Source organism: Oncorhynchus masou, chromosome 18 (assembly GCF_036934945.1).
Source record: "Oncorhynchus masou masou isolate Uvic2021 chromosome 18, UVic_Omas_1.1, whole genome shotgun sequence".
NCBI classification, from domain to species: Eukaryota; Metazoa; Chordata; class Actinopteri; order Salmoniformes; family Salmonidae; genus Oncorhynchus; species Oncorhynchus masou.
Window position 1 is genome coordinate 49,661,175 of NC_088229.1, and position 22,860 is coordinate 49,684,034.

The 22,860-nt window shown below is 42.5% G+C and overlaps 5 non-coding genes and 1 pseudogene across 5 annotated transcripts; 2 read left to right on the plus strand and 4 right to left on the minus strand.

Annotated features, from left to right (window-relative positions):
* Positions 1-4,407: 4,407 nt before the first annotated feature.
* Positions 4,408-4,480, minus strand: trnav-cac (transfer RNA valine (anticodon CAC)). The gene has a single exon. It is a non-coding gene; the product is annotated as a tRNA-Val (tRNA).
* Positions 4,481-4,832: 352 nt separating this feature from the next.
* On the minus strand, positions 4,833-4,905 carry trnav-cac (transfer RNA valine (anticodon CAC)). Its single transcript has one exon. It is a non-coding gene; the product is annotated as a tRNA-Val (tRNA).
* A 1,811-nt stretch (positions 4,906-6,716) lies between these two features.
* Positions 6,717-6,789, minus strand: trnav-cac (transfer RNA valine (anticodon CAC)). The gene has a single exon. It is a non-coding gene; the product is annotated as a tRNA-Val (tRNA).
* Positions 6,790-9,769: 2,980 nt separating this feature from the next.
* On the minus strand, positions 9,770-9,886 carry LOC135505328 (U5 spliceosomal RNA). The gene has a single exon (XR_010450261.1). It is a non-coding gene; the product is annotated as a U5 spliceosomal RNA (small nuclear RNA).
* An 11,222-nt stretch (positions 9,887-21,108) lies between these two features.
* Positions 21,109-21,332, plus strand: LOC135505313 (U2 spliceosomal RNA; annotated as a pseudogene).
* Positions 21,333-21,663: 331 nt separating this feature from the next.
* Positions 21,664-21,780, plus strand: LOC135505329 (U5 spliceosomal RNA). The gene has a single exon (XR_010450262.1). It is a non-coding gene; the product is annotated as a U5 spliceosomal RNA (small nuclear RNA).
* The last annotated feature ends 1,080 nt before the right edge of the window (positions 21,781-22,860 follow it).

Genomic DNA, 22,860 nt, shown 5'->3' on the forward strand with positions numbered 1-22,860 from the left:
ACTGCTGCTTGAATTGTCATCAAGGAGTAAACCAAATTTGTCAAATATTCATTGCATAAAGTTACATTTCAAAATTAGGCATTTATGAAAAATATTTCTCTTTTACAAATACATTAATTATTCCATAAAAAAAGTATCACTGTTTCCACCAGGTTTCGAACCGGGGACCTTCCACATGTGAAGCGAATGTGATAGCCACTACACTACAGAAAATACTGATGGAAAAAACATCAAGGAGTAAACCAAATTTTACAGATATTCATTGCATAAATTCAAAAAAATTAAAAAATATGGCATTCATGAAAAAATATTTCTCTGTTGAAAATATAATAATTTTTGCATGTGTCAATGAGCGCTGTTTCCACCCAGTTTGAAACCAGGGACCTTTCGCCTGTTAGCGAACATGATAACCACTACACTACAGAAACTGCTTCTTGAATTGTCATCAAGGAGTAAACCAAATTTTACAGATATTCATTGCATAAAGTTACATTTCCAAAATAAGGCATTTATGAAAAATATTTCTCTGTTACAAATACATAACTAACTGCATGTGTCAAAGATCAATGTTTCTAACCAGTTTTTCAACCAGAGACCTTTAGCATGTTAAGGTGAACGTGATAACCACTACACTACAGAAACTGCTGCTTAATTGCCATCAAGGAGTAAACCAAATTTTACAAATATTCATTGCATAAATTACATTTCAAAATACAGAATTTATGAAAAATATTTATCTTTTACAAATACATTAATTATTCCATAAGAAACTGTTTCCACCCAGTTTCAACCGGGGACCTTTCACGTGTTAAGCAAACTGTGATAACCACTACACTACAGAAACTACTGCTAGAAAATTACAGCAAGAAGTAAACCAAATTTTACAGATATTCATTGCATAAAGTCAAATTTCCAAAATATGGCATTTATGAAAAATATTTCTCTATTACAAATATGATAACTTTTGCATGTGTCAATTACCTGTTTCCCAGTTTTAAACCAGGGACCTTTAACATTTTTAAGTGAACGTTGAAACCACTACGCTAGAAACTGTCTTTTGATTCCCAAAAAAAGGCATTAATGAAAAATTGAATTTTCAGATATTCAACTGCATCAATAGTTTTCAAGAGGTTCCAAAATGGACCATTTGCATTGTTAACGCATTTCCCGTCTCGCGTGATAACCAACACTACAGAAACGTCTGCTTGAGATCAAGCAAGTAAACTGAATTTTTATAGTCATTGCATGTATTTGAATTTCCAAAATAAGGTATTTATGAAAAACTCATCTCTTCTATAAATACGCATGTGTCAAAACCTTGTTTCTGCCCGGTTTCGAACCAGGGACCTTTCACGTGTAAGAGTGATAACCACTACACTACAGAAACTGCTGCTAATAGTATCAGCAAGGAGTAACCTGAGTGTTACAGATATTCATTGCATGTATTCGAATTTCCAAAATGCATTCATGAAAACATAGATTCTCTGTCCCAATTACCTTTGTTTGTGCTGTTTTAAGTGAACGTGTCTCCAGGAACATCATGATACCACCCACTGTTTCTCCCGCTCCGTGGTCAATGACAACTGCATTGTAAGCTTTCAAGAACAGACCTTTAAACAAAATGGAACGTGATAACCACTACACTACAGAAACTGCTTAGAATTACAGCAAGAGTAAACCAATTTTACAGATATTTATTGCATGTATTCGAATTTCCAAAAATACTAAATTTATAGAACATAAATTCTCTGTTACAAATACAGTGCAAACTTTGCATGTGTCAAAGATCAATGTTTCCACCAGTTTTTCAACCAGGGACCTTTCCTGTGTAAGTGAACTTGATAACCACTACACTACAGAAACTGCTGCTTGAATTATTACCATGGAGTAAACCATTTTTTAAAATATTCATTGCATGTATTCGAAATTTCCAAAATAAGTTTATTAAAAACAACTATTATGGTTCTCTGTTACAAATACAAACTGGATGTGTCTGACCTCTGTTTCCACCAGATGAAATCGGGGACCTTTTGCGTGTGTTAAGCAAACGGATAACTACTACTGCCTAAAAAACCTGCTTGAATTATCATTGCATGGAGTAAACCCTAAATTTTTCATATATTCTTTGCAAATACAGACCATTTCCGAACCTTCCCCTTAAAAATATTTCGCAGCTATCAAAATCCCTGACAAATGGCTACGTTTCCTTCCATTTTCAAAAATTTTCTCTACGTGGGACCTTTCACCCCATCTGAAAACCACTACACTACAGAAACTCTGCTAAGTCAACAAAGGATAACCAGTTTTACAGATATTCATTGCTTTTCAAATTTCCAAAAAGGCATTAATGAAAAATATTTCTCTTCCAGTTTCAACTATGTAACTGCATGTGTCAGAATGACTGTTTCTTGAGGTTCAAACCAGTTTTGACCATTTGCATGACCTTTCATTGTTAAGCGAACTGATAACCACTACACTACAGAAACGCTGCTTGAATTGCAAGGAGTAAACTGAATTTTCAGATATTCATTGCATGTATTCTAAATTTCCAAAATAAGGCATTTATGAAAAATAGATTCTCTTTACAAATACGATAACTTTCCATGTGTCAAGAGGCTGTTTCCACCCGGTTTCAACCAGGGACCTTTCCCTTAAGCGAACAGGATAACGACACCTACCAGGTGGCGTAAATTTCGAAATCATGTCTTTCTAACCACGCGCTCTACAGAAACTGGTGTCTTGCAATACGAAAGCATTAATGAAACCATTGAATTTTCAAGGAGTCAAACTGCTCTGTTCTAGGCCCTCTATTACTATTCTCGTATACACCATATTCACTTGGCTCTGTCATAACCTCACATGCATCTCTTACAAATTTCATTGGCATTTATGAAAAATATTTCTCTTTGACAAATTCCCCCTTCTGCATGTGTCAAAAATTTTCACTGTTTCTGCATGTCTGAAACAGGGACCTTTCAGCATGTGGATGAACGTGATACCACTACTGACTACAGAAACTGCTGCTCTTCCTCCCATCAAGGAGTAAACCAATTTTACAGATATTCATTGCATGTCCTCAAATTTCCAAAAAAGCATTCATGAAAAATTGGCTGTTTCAAATGACAACACCCTGTGCATTCTCAACCAACATTTCATGGCGGTGGCCCAGTTTGAACCAGGACCTTTGCTCTAACGTGATACCACTACACTACAGAAACTGCTGCTTGAATTACCATCAAGGAGTAAACGCATTTTCAGATATTCATTGCATAAGTTAATTCATTTCCAAAATACATTCATGCAATCACTTCTCGCTGTTGACCTTTGTTTCAGAAAATTACAGTGGTTTGTCATGGGCTCCTTTCCACCCAGCCTGTGCCATTAAACCCCTACAGAAACTCTCTTAAAAAGGAGTAAACCATTTTACAAATATTCATTGCATATTCAAATTTCCAAATAAGGCATTCATGAAAAATACCCCGCTCTCTGTTACAAATATGTCCACTGCATGTGTCAAAGACCATTGTTTCTGACCAGCATCAACAAGACCATTTTGCATTGCTTAAGTGAACTGTGATAACTACACTACAGAAACTACTGCTTGAATTTGATCAAGGCCCTACAAATTCATTGCAAGGGCACCAAAATAAGCGTTCATGAAAAATCTTCTCTTTCAAATACATTCAACTATGTATCAAGGAAGTACAGTTTCCACAGCCCAGTTTTTCAAACCGGGGACCATTGGTGGAACAAACCACTACACTACAGAAACTGCTGCTAGAATTGACAAGCGAGTAAACCAATTTTACAGATATTCATTGCATAACAGAAACCCCACCTCTTCAAGAATACCTAGCAAAAGTAAACTGTGTCAATTTTCTCACCACCCAGTGAATTCAATTTATGATTTAGATAATATTGTAAAGTGGCTGTTACTGGATGTCATTCATTGAAAAGTGAATTCACCAATTTGTAAGTTGCTCTGTGTAAGAGCATCTGTTTCTGACTTTTCAACCATGGACCTTTCAACATTTTAAGTGAACGTGATAACCACTACACTACAGAAACTGCTGCTTGAATTGTCATCAAGGAGTAAACCAAATTTTACAGATATTCATTGCATAAATTCAAATTTCCAAAAAAAGACATTTATGAAAAATATTTCTCTTTGATACAGCATAATTAATTACTCCAAAAAAAATGTTTCCACAGTTTTTCAACCAGGGACCTTTCACATGTTAAGCGAACGTGATAACCACTACACTACAAAACTGCTTCTTAATTGTCATCAAGGAGTAAACCAAATTTTCAAATATTCATTGCATAAAGTTACATTTCAAAATTAGGAATTTATGAAAAATATTTCTCTTTTACAAATACATTAATTATTTGTAAAAAAATTATCACTGTTTCCACCCAGTTTCGAACCAGGGACCTTTCACGTGTGAAGCGAATGTGATAACCACTACACTACAGAAACTACTGCTAGAAAACACAGCAAGCATGAGTAAACCAAATTTTACAGATAGTCATTGCATAAAGTCAAATTTCCAAAATATGGCATTCATGAAAAATATTTTTCTATTACAAATATGATAACTTTTGCATGTGTCAATTACCTTTGTTTCTGCACAGTTTCAACCAGGGACCTTTAGCATTTTAAGTGAACGTGCAAACCACGACACTACAGAAACGGCTGCTTAAATTGCCATCAAGGAGTAAACCAAATTTGTCAAATATTGATTGCATAAAGTTACATTTCAAAATTAGGAATTTATGAAAAATATTTCTCTTTTACAAATACATTAATTATTCCCTAAAAAAATTATCACTGTTTCCACCTGGTTTTGAACCAGGGACCTTTCACATGTGAAGCGAATGTGATAACCACTACACTACAGAAACTACTGCTAGAAAACACAGCAAGAAGTAAACCAAATTTTACAGATATTCATTGCATAAAGTCAAATTTCCAAAATAAGGCATTCATGAAAAATATTTCTCTATTACAAATATGATAACTTTTGCATGTGTCAATTACTTTGTTTCTGCCCAGTTTCAACCAGGGACCTTTAGCATTTTAAGTGAAAGTGATAACCACTACACTACAGAAACTTTCTGCTTTATGAATAGTAATCAGCAAGGAGTAAACCAAATTTTACAGATATTCATTGCATGAAGTCAAATTTCCAAAATATGGCATTCATGAAAAATATTTCTCTATTACAAATATGATAACTTTTGCATGTGTCAATTACCTTTGTTTCTGCCCAGTTTTGAACCAGGGACCTTTAGCATTTTAAGTGAACGTGCAAACCACGACACTACAGAAACTGCTGCTTGAATTGTCATCAAGGAGTAAACCAAATTTGTCAAATATTCATTGCATAAAGTTACATTTCCAAAATTAGGCATTTATGAAAAATATTTCTCTTTTACAAATACATTAATTATTCCATTTAAAAATTATCACTTTTTCTGCCCGGTTTCAAACTGGGGACCTTTCACTTGTGAAGCGAATGTGATAACCACTACACTACAGAAACTACTACTAGAAAACACAGCAAGAAGTAAATCAAATTTTACAGATATTCATTGCATAAATTCAAAAAATTTCAAAAATATGGCATTTATGAAAAATTCTCTGTTAAAATATAATAATTTTTGCTTGTGTCAATGAGACGCTGTTTCCACCCAGCTTGAAACCGGGGACCTTTCGCCTGTTAAGCGAACATGATAACCACTACCCTACAAAACTGCTTCTTGAATTGTCATCAAGGAGTAAACCAAATTTTTCAGATATTCATTGCATAAAGTTACATTTCCAAAATAAGGCATTTATGAAAAATATTTCTGTTTACAAATATAAACTTCTTGCATGTGTCAATTACCATTGTTTCTGCCCAGTTTCAACCAGAGACCTTTAGCATTTTAAGTGAACGTGCAAACCACGACACTACAGAAACGGCTGCTTAAATTGCCATCAAGGAGTAAACCAAATTTGTCAAATATTGATTGCATAAAGTTACATTTCAAAATTAGACATTTATGAAAAATAATTATCTTTTACAAATACATTAATTATTCCATAAGAAAGTATCACTGTTTCAAACCGGGGACCTTCCACGTGTTAAGCGAATGTGATAGCCACTACACTACAGAAACTACTGCTAGAAAACACAGCAAGAAGTAAACCAAATTTTACAGATATTCATTGCATAAAGTCAAATTTCCAAAATATGGCATTCATGAAAAATATTTCTCTATTACAAATATGATAACTTTTGCATGTGTCAATTACCTTTGTTTGTGCCCAGTTTTGAACCAGGGACCTTTAACATTTTAAGTGAACGTGTAAACCACGACACTACAGAATCTGCTGCTTGAATTGTCATCAAGGAGTACACCAAATATTACAGATATTCATTGCATAAAGTCAAATTTCCAAAGGAAGACATTTATGAAAAATATTTCTCTTTTACAAATACATTAATTATTCCATAAAAAAAGTATCACTGTTTTGAACCGGGGACCTTTCACGTGTTAAGCGAATGTGATAGCCACTACACTACCAAAACTGCTTCATGAATTGTCATCAAGGAGTAAACCAAATTTGTCAAATATTCATTGCATAAAGTTACATTTCAAAATTAGGAATTTATGAAAAATATTTCTCTTTTACAAATACATTAATTATTCCCTAAAAAAATTATCACTGTTTCCACCTGGTTTCGAACCAGGGACCTTTCACATGTGAAGCGAATGTGATAACCACTACACTACAGAAACTACTGCTAGAAAACACAGCAAGAAGTTAACCAAATTTTACAGATATTCATTGCATAAAATCAAATTTCCAAAATGTGGCATTCATGAAAAATATTTATCTATTACAAATATGATAACTTTTGCATGTGTCAATTACCTTTGTTTCTGCCCAGTTTTGAACCAGGGACCTTTAGCATTTTAAGTGAACATGCAAACCACGACACTACAGAAACTGCTGCTTGAATTGTCATCAAGGAGTAAACCAAATATTACAGATATTCATTGCATAAAGTCAAATTTCCAAAGTAAGACATTTATGAAAAATAATTCTCTTTTACAAATACATTAATTATTCCATAAAGAAATTATCACTGTTTCCAACCGTGGACCTTTCACATGTGAATTTAATGTGATAACCACTACACTACAGAAACTACTTATTGAAAACACAGCAAGGAGTAAATCAAATTTTACAGATATTCATTGCATAAAGTCAAATTTACAAAACATGGCATTCATGAAAAATATTTCTCTATTACAAATATGATAACTTTTGCATGTGTCAAAGGACTGTTTCTGCCCAGTTTCAAACCAGGGACCTTTAGCATTTTAAGTGAACGTGCAAACCACGACACTACAGAAACTGCTGCTTGAATTGTCATCAAGGAGTAAACCAAATATTACAGATATTCATTGCATAAAGTCAAATTTCCAAAATATGGCATTTATGAAAAATCTTTCATACCTTAATCTTGAAACTCCCCATCCCGGATCCGGGATCGTGACTAAAGCCTCAGGCTCATTAGCATAACGCAACGTTAACGATTTCTGAAAATCGCAAATAAAATGAAAATAATGCGCCTACTCTCAAGCTTAGCCTTTTTCTTAACAACACTGTCATCTCAGATTTTCAAAATATGCTTTTGAACCATAGCAATTCACTAATTTGTGTAAGAGTATGCTAAGCTAGCTTAGCATTTTGAGTAGCATTTAGCACGCAACATTTTCACAAAAACCAGATAACCAAATAAATAAAATCATTTACCTTTGAAGAGCTTTGGATGTTTTCAATGAGGAGACTCTCAGTTACATAGCAAATGTGCAGTTTTTCCTGAAAGCGTCTTTGTGTAGGAGAAATCGCTCCGTTTTGTACATCACATTTGGCTACCGAAACGAACCGAAAATTCAGTCACCTACAACGTCAAACGTTTTCCGAATTAACTCCATAATATCGACCGAAACATAGCTAACGTTGTTTGGAATCAATCCTATAGGTGTTTTTTCTCATATCTCTTCATTGATATATCGTTCGTGGAAGCCTGCTTTCTTCTCTGAATTCCATGGAAAAATACTTGCAGCTGACTTTTGCGCACCAATTTCGGCGCAGGACACCGGGCGGACACCTGGTAAATGTGGTCTCTTATGGTCAATATCCATATCTTTGCAGTTCTGGACACGTCAGAGTGTTTTCTTACCAAAGCATCCAGGAAATGAGCAGGATTTTTGAGGCTCTGTTTTCCATTGTCTCCTTATATGGCTGTGAATGCGAGAGGAATGAGCCTGCCCTTTCTGTCGTTTCCCAAGGTGTCTGCAGCATTGTGACGTATTTGTAGGCAGATCATTGGAAGATTGACCATAAGAGACCACATTTACCAGGTGTCCGCCCGGTGTCCTGCGCCGAAATTGGTGCGCAAAAGTCACCTGCCAGTATTTTTCCATGGGATACAGAGAGGAAAGCAAGCTTCCACGAACTGCATATCAATGAAGAGATATGTGAAAAAACACCTTGAGGATTGATTCCAAACAACGTTCGCCATGTTTCGGTCGATATTATGTAGTTAATCCGGAAAAAGTTTTACGTTGTAGGTGACTGAATTTTCGGTTCGTTTCGGTAGCCAGACGCAATGTAGAAAACGGAACGATTTCTCCTACACACAGACGCTTTCAGGAAAAACTGCGCATTTGGTATGTAACTGATAGTCTCCTCATTGAAAACATCAGAAGCTCTTCAAAGTTAAATTATTTTATTTATTTGGTTATCTGGTTTTTGTGAAAATGTTGCGTGCTAAATGCTACTCAAAATGCTATGCTAGCTTTGCATACTCTTACACAAATTAGTCAATTTCTATGGTTCAAAAGCATATTTTGAAAATCTGAGATGACAGTGTTGTTAAGAAAAGGCTAAGCTTGAGAGCAGACGCATTATTTTCATTTTATTTGCGATTTTCAGAAATCGTTAACGTTGCGTTATGCTAATGAGCCTGAGGCTTTAGTCACAAACCCGGATCCGGGATGGGGAGTTTCAAGAAGTTAACTTCATAATTGCACATCGTCTTCTCCCCTCCGACTGCTCTCGCCTTTTGAAGAATCTCATCATGCTTGACCTCTGTGTAGAATGCCACATCAAAAACACCCTCCAACGAGTTGCCTTGGAGGCAATACACATCCTTTACCGCCAGCTTAAGACCTCCCATCAAGATGGTTCGACCAAAGGTTTCTCTTCCAAATGGTTCCTTCTCCTTTTCTTTCGATGCAAACCGCAGAGTATTGGCAAGCCCGATCCATATGACGAGTTTTTCGCCATCACCCAAATAGATTGGCACACTTGGCCACTCCTCTCCTCCAGGAAAAAGGAAAATGAAAAAGAAAAGCCAAAAATGGCCCAGACTTCCGAGATCCAAAAATATCCAAAACGCAAAAATTGTACCGCCTACCTACTTCGACCTTCTGACTCAGCGGGCTCTGGGGCACCTCGGTACCAAGCTTGATCTGAGCCAAAAGGCAGAGAAGCGATAACCCACAAATGGAACCCTGCAACTGCCGGGCCCCAGGGGGTCTCGACAGACCTCAGCGGGTTGCCAAAATCCGGCTCCTCCCTCCCCACCCACCCACCGTTTCCCCGGCGACAGACAGGCAGGTGTTTTTTGGAAAAAGTTGCTAATGCATCTTTAAGTCACTATCCTGGCCCACCTCTGTCAATTTCTCTTGAAACAAGATACCGGGCTCTGTAAGAAGCAAAGCCCCTCCAAAAATACATTGAACTCGTAAGCATTCCTCTCCACGGAAGACTTTAGTAAAAGGTGAAAGTCTTGTGCGTAATGAAGAGAAACCAGAGTCGTATGGAAGTCAGAGGTCGGGGCCCGAGACACACTCTGTGCACTCTAGGCTGGGTCCCGCAGGTGCTCCCGGAACCCACTCTTCCAAGTTTTCGAGGGCTGTGGATAAAAAGAAGGTCACAGACACAGAGACACAGAGAGAGAGATACAGAGAGAGAGATACAGAGAGAGAGATACAGAGAGAGAGAGACAAACACACACACACACTATCCTGGCCCAATTTTTTTGATTATCAAGTAAAATGGCGGGAAACGGGGGACCCCATTGAAGGGCGCTTCGCCCCTTTTTTCAGTTTGAATGTTTCTTTCCTTCTCTTCTTCTGCTAGCAAGCTAAATTTTATAAAAAACTTCACACACCCTTGAAAAAGTGCTTTCTGGACCGTTTTTCGAAATTCTTTTGAATTTTGTGTCAATTACACAAGTATAAGAACTGTATCAACATACTTCATGTTTTGTCCATTTGCAACATGATTTCATAGGAAGTCAAAGTCAAAAGTCACTTTTTTGGGGACCAAATGCCATAAGAAATTTGACATGCTCAAAAATCCTGCAGAAATGCAAAATTGACTGGCCTGATGAACACAGGATGGCCATGCAGTGATAGTTGTTCCTTTCCATCACTCGTTGTGTTGATTTCATCATGTCCATTTGGTGATGTTTTTTTCACTATAGAATCATATTGCAAATGCACGTGCATTTGCAATATGGTTCAATCGGCATTTACCATCATGAATTTGTCGTGCTCAAAAATCCTGCAGAAATGCTAAATTGACTGGCCTGATGAACACAGGATGGTTGGGCAGTGATAGTTGCTCCTTTCCTTCACTCGTTGTGTTGACTTCATCATGTCCATTTGGTGATATTTTTTCACTGTTGAATCACATTGCAAGTGCACGTGTATTTGCAATATGTTTCAATGGGCATTTACCATCACGAATGTGTCATGCTCAAAAATCCTGCAGAAATGCAAAATTGACTGGCCTGATGAACACAGGATGGCTGGGCATTGATAGTGGGTCTTCTCCATTGCTCGTTGTGTTGATTTCATTCTGTCCATTTGTTTATGTTTTCTCACTTTTGCAAAGTCACTGTGCATTTGCAATATGGTTCAATGGGCATTTACCATCACAAATTTGTCATGCTATAAAAATCCTGCAAGTGCACGTGCATTTGCAATATGTTTCAATGGGCATTTACCATTCACGAATTTGTCATGCTCAAAAATCCTGCAGAAATGCTAAATTGACTGTCCCGATGAACTCGGGATGGCTGGGCAGTGATTCTGGTTCCTCTCAATCGCTCATTAGGGTTGATTTCAGAATGTCACTTTGGTGATGGTACCTCACTGTTTAAACATATTGCAAATGGACAAGAGTCACCAGCAAGTCACCGTCCATCAGTCAATTAGATATCATTCTGACACCAAACTGATACAAACTGACACCAAACCCACTTTTTCCAACTTGCTTAGTAGTCAACTATCACATACTACAGAGATGGCCCAAAATTCACAACGCACTGTATTCAAACCATAATAAAAACGTAAAACATGTAGTTACGTTCTAGTTGCGGGTCCAGTTCAGATGTCATGTGTAGGCCTAGCTGAGGCGACCCCTAATCCCAAGTTTCGGCTTGATAGGTCATTTGGTGTCCGAGCAAGACCCTCATTGGTGCTGACAATCCACTTTTTTCCATGACTTGCTACGGGGTCCTTGAATGAGCTATCGGACAGAAACGTTGGGGTCCGTCTATATGGGCCGAGACGGTCGCAATGCACCTAGTCTTGTGACTCTGGGACATTTCTAAATGTCGTCATTTTCGTGATGCAAAAATGAATTGAAGTCATTGCAAATGTACGAGGCTGTTTCTCGGTCTGAGAACCTTCTAGAGCCACGTAACTCACCACGCACTATCGACCTGAGGTCTAGAACAAGATTCTAAAGTTTCAGAACACTAGGTCTGACGGTTCTTTAAAAGTTCCAACAAGGTTAACTAATGCAGGCATTGTATGTCTTTACGCACCCCAATGTGTCCCAATTTAGGGGTGCAGGCAATGTATTCCTATTCCTAAGTCAATGCAAACTGTTTGATGAAAACACCTTCTTTTAACTGTTAAGGGTTAATGCCACACGGTCGAGGTTAGGCTTGCACGGATCGGGAGGACCTTAGGAACGTACCTGAGGCCGAATTGTGCTTCTCACCCTAACGGTTCTCTCACTGTCACCCAAAAGCAAATGACGTTGTGGGGCAGGCTTCATTTTGGGCCTACTTTTCTAATGGTCGCTGCGCTTAGACCGAGCGAGCTACGGTCAAGCGGGATATCTCGTTGAACTCGGCACGGCCTAGGGATTATGGTAATGCCATTGCCTGCTCTCTGTGTCTTTAAGCACCGCACTTTGTCACTCCATCCTTGCTGTGTGTGTGTGTGTGTGTGTGTGTGTGTGTGTGTGTGTGTGTGTGTGTGTGTGTGTGTGTGTGTGTGTGAGAGAGAGAGCTTTTCTGTGACATCTGTTGGGAGAAATGATTGACTTACAGTTTATGGGGGTTGCCTAATCACACATATGAAGTTTTGAAAAGATCTGACATTTTTTAACCCTTGGAGACAGTCACTATGACACCGGTTGGCACAGGAAGCTATAAATAAACTCATATCCTGATTGGGGTATGCCTTTACAGAATCCTGAGTTATTTACGGAGGGTTTAGTGAGTGTGTGTTATTTCAGAAAATCATAGAAAATCACAGAAATCTCGCAGAGCTCCGCAGCGCACTTTAAAAATATTCATATGAACACCCTGCAACTGGATCTGTAACTGTTGAAAAAAAAACACCTATATTTGAACATCAACAATCTGTCATTGTACGATTTCTCTTAAATGACGATAGATAAATGGCTGATTTTTTTTTTATTGACACCGGAGGCTCCTTGACTTTGACGGGAAGTGAAAAAATAATTTCTCTATTTTCATTTTGGACCTTTAATCCCAGCAAAATGGCCATAACTCAAAAACCGTTGAGGCCTAGACGCCATCTTGTTCGGGGCCAACTGCCCATTATGCCAAGCCTACGCTCACCAAGTTTCGGCTTCGAAATATTTTCAGTTTTCGAGATAAGGCCCCGTCGTGATTCGTGATGTTTTGTCAAATTGCAATATGATTGCTTATGCCCTCTTGTGGGATTTTCCGGGATAGCGGAAAAATGACCAAAATTTGATTATTTTATTAACCTCTTGGAACTCTAGGGGCGCAATTTCATTTTTGGATGAAAAACGTTCCCGTTTTAAACAAGATATTTTGTCACAAAAAGATGCTCGACTATGCATATAATTGCTACTGTTCGAAAGAAAACACTCTGACGTGTCCAGAAATACAAAGATCTTCTCTGTGCGTGCCCTTTAACGTGAGCTTCAGGCAAAACCAAGATGAGATGGCATCCAGGAAATGACAAGGATTTTTGAGGCTCTGTTTGTCATGATCTCCTTATATGGCTGTGAACGCAAGAGGAATGAGTCTGCCCTTTCTGTCGTTTCCCCAAGGTGTCTGCAGCATTGTGACGTATTTGTAGGCAGATCATTGGAAGATTGACCATAAGAGACCACATTTACCACGTGTCCGCCCGGTGTCCTGCGCCGAAATTGGTGCGCAAAAGTCACCTGCCAGTATTTTTCCAAACAATACAGAGAGTAAAGCAAGCTTCCACGAACTGCATGTCAATGAAGAGATATGTGAAAAAACACCTTGAGGACTGATTCCAAACAACGTTTGCCATGTTTCGGCCGATATTATGTAGTTAATCCGGAAAAAGTTTTACGTTGTAGGTGACTGCATTTTCGGTTCGTTTCAGTAGCCAGGCGCAATGTAGAAAACGGAACGATTTCTCCTACACACAGACGCTTTCAGGAAACACTGCGCATTTGGCATGTGACAGAGTCTCCTCATTGAAAACATCAGAAGCTCTTCAAAGGTAAATGATTTTATTTATTTGGTTATCTGGCTTTTGTGAAAATGTTGCGTGCTACATGCTACACAAAATGCTATGCTAGCTTTGCATACTCTTACACAAATTAGTCAATTTCTATGGTTCAAAAGCATATTTTGAAAATCTGAGATGACAGTGTTGTTAAGAAAAGGCTAAGCTTGAGAGCAAACGCATTATTTTAATTTTATTTGCGATTTTCAGAAATCGTTAACGTTGCGTTATGCTAATGAGCCTGAGGCTTTAGTCACGATCCCGGATCCGGGATGGGGAGTTTCAAGAGGTTAAACGAAAACCGAATGTCAGACAAAGTTCATTTGATGACTTCCCGGTAGATCCGGCCCTACCGCTCGGGCGACGCCATCCCCGAATTTTACAAATGTTTTCGGACGTCTAGTAAGGGACCGTACATTTGCAATATGGACTTTCTCACTAACCATATGGCAAATGTCGAAATGTTCCCTTAAGGTATGGAAGAACAGCATGTTCCCCAATTTGTGTTGTAGTTTGTGTATTTGCATGTGTTTATTTCAGGAAATGGCTTCCTGAAATCCCTCAAGCAGCTGATTGATCGACTCCATGGCTAATTGGAGAGCTGATCCCGCATCCCTCGTCAAGACACAGCTGTCTCCAGTTACACATTCATTCTGAAGCTATATAAAAGCCAGTGTTCTGTTCAGGAGATTTTTTGATTGCTGGGAGGTCATTGCAGATAGATTAAATGTGATAGAGAATCATTGCTGAGAGAGGAGGCTGATGGCTGTGGATAATTTACTATGTTAGTTGTTGGTAGCAGTTGGTATGTTCAGTGAGTTTGTTTGCTCAGATAGAGCTTATTTGATGTCCTTTGTTTCTTAGTTTGTTTGAGAAATTATTTGTTCTCCTGTTTCATTTGTTCCCAGGGGGGAAGGGGAAGGCACCTAGGGAGTGCTTAGGCAAGAGGCCCGCGGGCATACATATACCCATAGTATATTCACTGTCTAGGCACAATAGGTAAGACCTGGGCGGACCACCCCCTGTATTTTGGTTAGGGCACCAGGTGGTGGTAAATTAGGTAAGTATTGGTTAGGCAGGTAAGATAGGAGAGGGGGGGCATTGAGATTTACTTTCTTTGCTTTGGTTCTGTCCAGCCCCTTTTCCCCATATTACCGTGTAAAGGAATAAAGTCCTTGTAAACGGTACCACATTCTGTCTGTTGTCATCCTTACTCGCACCTACAGTCCATACCTTTTTCACATCACGGAGAGTTGAGTTGTAGCAGGGTATAAGCTCTATCTGAGCAAACAAACTCACTGAACATACCAACTGCTACCAACAACTAACATAGTAAATTAACCACAGCCATCAGCCTCCTCTCTCAGCAATGATTCTCTATCACATTTAATCTCTCTGCAATGACTTTCAAAACTGGGCAGTCCGCAACACAGCATGATGGGATTATGAAGACGGTGAGGGAAGGGAAAGAAGAAGGACCCCTGTGCCATTACGCGGTGACCAGCCTGGCATGAAACAACTTTAGGGTGGTCACCATAAACATGTATAATCCGCACATGAAGGAAGAGGAAGTGAGGGCCTTTCTGGGGAGGTACGTGGACAATGTCTCCTCAGCGAGGTCCCTCAGGGACTCCCTGGGTTTCTGGATCGGGAGGAGAGGGTTCCAGGTGTTACTCAGTGAGGAACCGAAGAGTGTGGATGGCTACCTCCATCCTCCGGCGATGTTCTCCCTGGGGGCTGATAGGGGGACGCTATAATATGCCCGTCAGCCTCCGTTTTGCAGGCATTGTATGGCCTACAGCCATATCCTGGCCTCGTGCAACACCAAGAAGTGTTGATTCTGTGGGTCGGGAGAGTACGAGGCCAAGGATTGTGACGAGCCCAAGGCTTGCCACGGGTGTGGCCCGAAAGTACACCTGTGACGTGATTGCCCGGCCTGTCACAGGTCATACGCATCTGCAGCTGGAGTGGGAGCGGGGGATGGGGGGAGAAGAGAAAGGAAGCGTGCGGATAGCATGGATGGCACAGGGGAAAAGACGGCACAGGAAGAGGATGAGAAGAAAGAGGCGAGGAGAAGGAAAGACTGGAAAAGAAGGAGAGAAGAAAAAGGAGGTGGAAGAAGGTGAAGGAGCGGAGAAGAGGGAGAAGGGGACAGTGGTGCGAGAAGGAGTGGAAGAGGGAACGGTGACGGGAGCGGAGGGAGAAGTGGAGACGGGAACAGGAGTGGAAAAAGAAGATGGAGTAAAGGAGTGGGGGGACAGCCTGTCGAGCTTCCTCGTGGAAGAACTAATGGAAATGGTGGAGGAGCTAGCGGGGAAGGGAGGTGGTGTCTCCCCACTACCTCCTTCACCAAAGAAGAAAGGGAAGAGGAGGGGGAGCTCGACAGGAAGTGAGAGGGAGGGGGGTGTGGAGGGGGAGGTGGGGGCTAAGAGATCGGCGGGGGGGGGTTCATTTGCCTCCCTGTTTGCTTCAGCCCCTCACATTTTGGTGGAGGGTAGCTCCGGTGAGGCGTCTGGGGGACCCAGGGCACGTTTACTGCTTGCAGCGGGAACATGGCGGCGGAGGGCTATGACCTGTCCCTAAACAGTGAGGCCTTGTACAGGAGATGTATGGACACCTGCAAAGAGAAGGCAGCCAGTGAGCCGTTCTCAAACTTCCAGGTTTACCCCTTGTGCCGGTTGGAATTAAGACAGTTCCGTGTCACACTGAATAGGGATCCGGAAGGAGCTGATAAGTCGGTTCACCCACCAGCCTATTTCTCCATTGGAGCGGACCGGGGGTACCTATTTTATTCAGGCCAGCCAAGTTTTGTAGACACTGCCGTAGCTTCGGTCATGTGGCCACGGGGTGCAACCTGCTGAAGTGCAGGAATTGCGGGAAACCAGGTCACGGGGCAGCCAACTGCAGGGAGGCTCGAGTCTGCAATGGCTGTGGGAAGCAGGGCCATTTGTTTAAAGACTGCCCCAATAGACAACAGACCTATGCGGAGGCAGCCGGCGACGGCCCTGAGGAAGGCGTGGCGGGATCTCCCCTCCGGCAAATAGTGGAGGTTCTTGAGGAAATTCGAGCGGCGGGAGTGGAGGTGGCAAAATCCCCGGGGGGAAGTGCAGTAAAGGAGGTCTGTCCGAAGGGGACTGAGGAGGAGATGGAGCTGCTGACGTGAGCCTGGGAGGATAGTCTGATGAGTGAGATGTCAGACGACCCAGCTACCCGAACCCCTACCTGGAAGATGAGGTCGTCCTCGGCGGACGGGTCGACTGGATCGGCATCTTCAGATAATGGAGAGTCGAGGAAGGTTACTGACCGGGTGGCGGTGGAGGAGCATAAGAAGCCAGCGGTGGCCATCTCCAACCGGTTTTTAGTGCTGAACCCGGATACCGGGGATGAAGGGTCAGATGTGGGGGCTGAGAACCAGGATCCCGTGGTTTCGAAGGTTCCTGCGGTGGCGGATTCTGAAACCTCGGTGGGGGGTCTGGGGAGCAGGTCCATGGGGCCTGTTTGGTTCCTGAGCTTCCTGGGACAGGCACGTTGGAGATGGATACCAATCCTGAAGAGGGTTCAATGGACTGTGCACAGGTACGGTCCAGGGGAGACCACTCTTCCAGTCCTGGGGAAGCATCACAGGTCTGTGGACAGGTATTAACCTGTGAGGACTTTTCCAGCCCTGAACGCTCATTCGTGGCACCAGGCACGCCGAATAGTGACCTATACCTGGAAGGGGTGAGTGGCTTCGGGATGGGGGAGGCTCCTATCTGACAGACAGTATAGAGTATTCTTTCCCTTCCCTCACCGTATAGAGACTGGGTGGTCTTGTTTAGTTTCTTCTTCATTGGTATGGGTTTCTTTACAGTTGTAACAGTGAATGTAAGGGGATTAAGGGATATGGGGAAGAGAGGAGGGGTGTTTCAGTACCTTTCCTGTGTCTCCTTCCAGTTCTGTTTTTTACAAGAGGTGCATATAAGGGACATGGGGGATGTTTCTGTGTTTACAAGGGGGTGGGCGAAAGGAGAGTCCAGATGGGAGATAGGGGGAGTGCACTCCTCTGGAGTGGGGATTTTGTTTGGGGATAGGGACTTTTGTGTGGTGGGTTTCTTTTCTGTCATACAAGGGAGGGTTTTAGTGGTTGATGCAGACTGGAGGGGGGCGAAGTTTCGTTTTGTTAACATTTATGCTCCTGCTGAACCATGAGGTAGAAAATATCTTTTTTTGGCTCTGCCAGATGTTTGTGTTACTAATCGAACTGTGGTTTTGGGCGGGGATTTCAATGTCTCTTTTGAAGTCACTGGGGATTTTAGCCTACCCTATTTGGTTTCTGTAGTTAAAGATTTTCCTTTGAGGGACTCTTTCCGAGTCTGCGACCCCAATGGGGAGGGTATGACATGGGCAAACTCAAGGGGTTCCCGTAGTCGTGTAGATTTTATTTTTTTACCAGTTTCTGTGCCAATCTCACAAGTTACTATGTCTCCGGTTTGGTTTTCTGACCATTGCCAAGTTCAGGTAGTTGTTCTCGATAGATGTGCTGATATTCGTCAGAGGCTTTTGGAAATTAAACTCCAAAATTTTGGCCGATCTTTCTTTTAGGGAGGCTTTTAAATCCAATTACGAGATTTGGGGGGGATCTCAAGCATGTTTTTGGTTCCCTAGTTGAATGGTGGGAGTGTGTAAAGCGCAATGTGTGTACCCTGGCCATTTCACACTGTGTCACTAAGGCCCGAGCAGATAGGAAGGTTTTTCAGCGGCTTCAGGGGGAGCTGACTGCCTTGGTGTCAGCTGAGAATAAGGGTGAGGGGAGGGATGTGGAGAGGATGGAGGGTTTAAAAAGTAAGTTGGGGATGTATTTTCAGGGGAAGGCCAGGGACTTTCTCTTCAGGTGTCAAAGAGATAAGTTTGAGTTTGGTGAGGCTAGCAGCTCATATTTTTTTAAACAGATTAAAGTTGCCCTGGCCAAAGCAGTTATTGCCCAGTTGCGAACAGAAGGGGGGGAATGGTTTCTGACCCAAAGGGGATGGTGGAAGCAGCGTCCTCTTTCTACCAAGAATCCTTTAGGGAGATGGACATAGATGGTTTGAAAGAAAGTGTCTTTCTGGGGTTTTTGAGGAAAAAGGTTCCCCCGGAGGCGGCCTCTGATCTCGATCGCCCTTTCGAGCTTGAGGAAGTTGAGGCTGCTTTGCGGGGTTTACCAGCCAACAAGGTGCCAGGATACGATGGGCTTCCGCGGGAGTTTTATGTCACCTTCTGGGAGATTTTGGGGAGAGATTTTCTTTCGGTAATTAAAGCGGTGTACGACTCAGGGCTCCTGGGGTCTTCAATGAGGGAGGGGGTTTTGACACTGCTTTACAAGAAAGGGGAATGGGACAACCTGGAGAATTACAGGCCCAGTACAATTTTGTGTTCAGACTATAAGGTGGTAGCCCGTGTCCTAGCGGGCCGTCTAAGGAAGGTTCTGCCCCATGTCATACATGAGGACCAGACCTGTGGGGTGGAGGGGAGGTCCATACATTGGAACCTGAGTTTGATTAGAGACTGTATTGCTTGGGCCCAAGACAGAGGGGTGCACCTCATGTTGGTGGGATTAGACATGGAAAAAGCTTTTGATAAGGTGCACCATGGGTTTCTTTTTTCAGTTTTGGAAAGGATGGGGTTTGGGGCTGGGTTTTTGAGGTGGGTGGGGATTCTATATACGGCAGTGGGAAGTAGGGTTTTAGTAAATGGGCATGTAGGGGAGGTGGTTCCTCAGCAGACTGGGGTACGTCAAGGCTGCCCGTTGTCTCCATTGCTCTTTGTGTTGTACATGGAGCCTCTGGCAGCAGCTATCCGGGCAGACGCTCGTATTAAGGGCCTCCGGCCCCCTGGCGGGGGCTCTTCTGAAGTCAAGATCTCCCAGTATGCGGACGACATGACTTTGTTTCTGACGTCCGAGGGGAGTGTCGCCAGAGTGGTGGAGGTCCTGGGGGAGTTCGGACAGGCATCTGGGGCTAGGGTCAACCTGGGGAAATCCTCAGTTAAGTTTTTTGGACCGTGGGCTGGGAGAGAGGAAGGCCTCCGTGGCCTCCCGCTCTGCTCGGGGCCTATGAGAGTCTTGGGAGTGGATTTTGAAGGGACAGGTAGCAAGGGCATCAACTGGGGGCAGAGGATCGCGAAAGTGCGCACCAGGGTGGGGCTTTGGAAAGCTCGTCAGCTCTCTATGAGTGGACGGGTTCTTGTCATTAAAGCAGACATTCTTCGGTCCTTGATTTATTTGCCTTATGTTTTTCCTTTGCCTCCTCGTTACAGGAAGGATTTAGTGCAAACTATTTTTTCCTTTGTTTGGGGGAGCTATGAGTATATAAAAAGGGACTGGATGGTGCAATCAGTGGAGGAGGGAGGAAGGGGAGTTCCTGACCTCCCTCTGAAGTTGGACACTATTTTCTTTTCTTCACTATGTAAAAGTCTGGTTAACCCGTGTAACCATGGCTTCAAGGCTTTTGTTTTGTTTTGGCTATCCTTCCCTCTGCGAAGGTTGGTAGCATGGGACAACTCCCAACTGGAATCCCTTCTCGGCTCATTTCCAACATGCAGTGAAGTGGAGCAGAAGGCATACTGAGTGCCAGGAGGGTCTGCTTTGCATGGATCAAAGTCCTTTATTCAGGACCTTGGTGGCTAAGCGCGGTCCTGTCGGTGTCTATGGGGTGGGGCCGGAGGTGTGGAAGACGATTCAGCAGAATGGTCTCTCTAAAATGTTGAAGGATCTAAAATTGTTATGTTTACATGGGCGTCTGCCAGTTAGGGAGGTCCTTTACAGACACGGCCTGTCAAAGGTCAAGGTATGCCCAAGGGGGTGGTGTAAAGCCGAGGAGACGCTCCGGCACACTTTTTGGTAGTGCTCCTTTGCCAGGAGGGTTTGGGGGGATTTGGGCTCTTTCTTCCAGGTGCTGGGGTTTCCATCTTTTGATGCAATTATGTTGAGGCGGTGTTTGGGGATAAGGAGCGGTAGGGGTTCCCTTTTAACTTGGCTCCTGATTTCCTTGAGGAAGACGGCTCTGTGGGATTCAAGGGTGGTTTTGGTTAAATCCAATGTGGATTGGGGTGTGGGTGGAGTGGTCAGTAGGGTTAGAGCTGATCTAAGGAAAATGTTTGAATTTGATGTGGACAAATACGGCTTCCATGCCTCTAAGGAACGCTGGAAGTACCTTTATGATTAAGAGGCCTTGTGGCAGTGTCTGGCCAAAGTGTATTTTCTATTTGATTGTGTTGGTTTTTTCCATGTCTTGAAAATGTACAGTATTTTGGAAAATGTGAAGTGTTTAAAATGAATGGTAAAAAAAGAATAATAATAAAAAAATAAAAAATCTGTTCTTATCAGTTTAATATCTGATATGTCCCCCATCGGGGGACTACATATTAAATGGATTTTTCGAACAGGGAGTCGGAAATGGGGCTTGCTCCGTCCGCTCCACGCATCGACCCGGTATTGCAGTACCTCCGGGAACGGTGCAACACTTTTCTCCCGTTGTCAAGGAAAAATACTCATTTACAAAGCTATGTAAACAGCAAGCTATCTAGCTAGCAGAAGAAGAGAAGGAAAGAAACATTCAAACTGAAAAAAGGGTGAAGCGCCCTTCAATGGGGTCCCCCGTTTCCCACCATTTTACTTGGGCCAGTGTGTGTGTGTGTTTGTCTCTCTCTCTCTCTCTGTCTCTGTGTCTCTGTGTCTGTGACCTTCTTTTTATCCACAGCCCCCGAAAACTTGGAAGATAGGGTTCCGGGAGCACCCGCGGGACCCCGCCTAGATTGCACAGAGTGTGTCTCGGGCCCCGACCTCTGACTTCCATACGACTCTGGTTTCTCTTCATTACGCACAAGCCTTTCGCCTTTTACTAATGACTTCCGTGGAGAGGAACACTTACGAGTTCAACGTATTTTTGGAGGGGCTTTGCTTCTTGCTGAGCCCGGTATCTTGTTTCAAGAGAAATATACAGAGATGACCCAGCCGCCGAGTCTTTTTGCTCAGGCCTTTGACTTTGAGCCGGATGACCGGCGGGCGGGCGGGCATATTTTTCCACTAGAAGTAAGTCGTCGCTCGGGCAATTGAGTTCAAGCCCGATGACGGACGACTGGCTGGCGTATTTGCCGAGGGCTTTGAACAAATAGTGGCACTAGGCGTGAAGAGCTAGTGACTTAATAAAGACGCATTAGTGACTTTTTCCCCAAAAAACACCTGCCTGTCGCCGGGGAAACGTTGGGAGGGAGGGAGGGAGGAGCCGGCTTTTGCTAACCCGCTGAGGTCTGTCGAGACCCCCGGGGGCCCGGCGGTTGCAGGGTTCCATTTGTGGGTTATCGCTTCTCGGCCTTCCGGCTAAGACCAAGCTTGGTACAGTGGTGCCCCAGAGCTCGCCTCGCTGGAAGTCGAAGGCCGGAGGGCGATACAGTTTTGAAGGAATCGTTTTGCCCCAAAATTATTTTTTCAGTGGCTTCTTGTTTAGAGAGCTGTTTATTTTGTTGTTTGGTGTGCTTGTCATTGAGAAGGTAGAAATGGCTCGGTACACGCCAAACAAGTCAATCCCAGGGATCGGGATGGTAAATACTTTGAGGTTTACGTGGAAAAACAAGGAGATGGAACCTTTTGGGAGAGAGACATTTGGAAGAACAATTCTGATGGGGGTTATGAAGCTGGAGGTAAAAGACGTTTTATGCCTACAAGGGAACCCGATGGAATTGGCCTATGATGTGACTTTTCATAAAGAAGATAAACATGATGAGATCATGAAGAAGGCAAGAGAGGTGGGAGGTACGAGGCCATTGTGTCACTATGAAGTGTCTAGCTTGGCCAAGAATAATTTCAGAGTAATAACAGTCAACATGTATAATCCCCACGTAACGGATGAGTAGGTGAAGGCGTTTCTTGGGAGATACGTGAACAATATCTCCATTTTGCAACTTGCTGAAAACTGTCCACAATGTTCATGTTTCATCTCGAATAGACGGCACAGCAAAAATTGTACATCCAGAGTGCATCAAACATGATTTAGA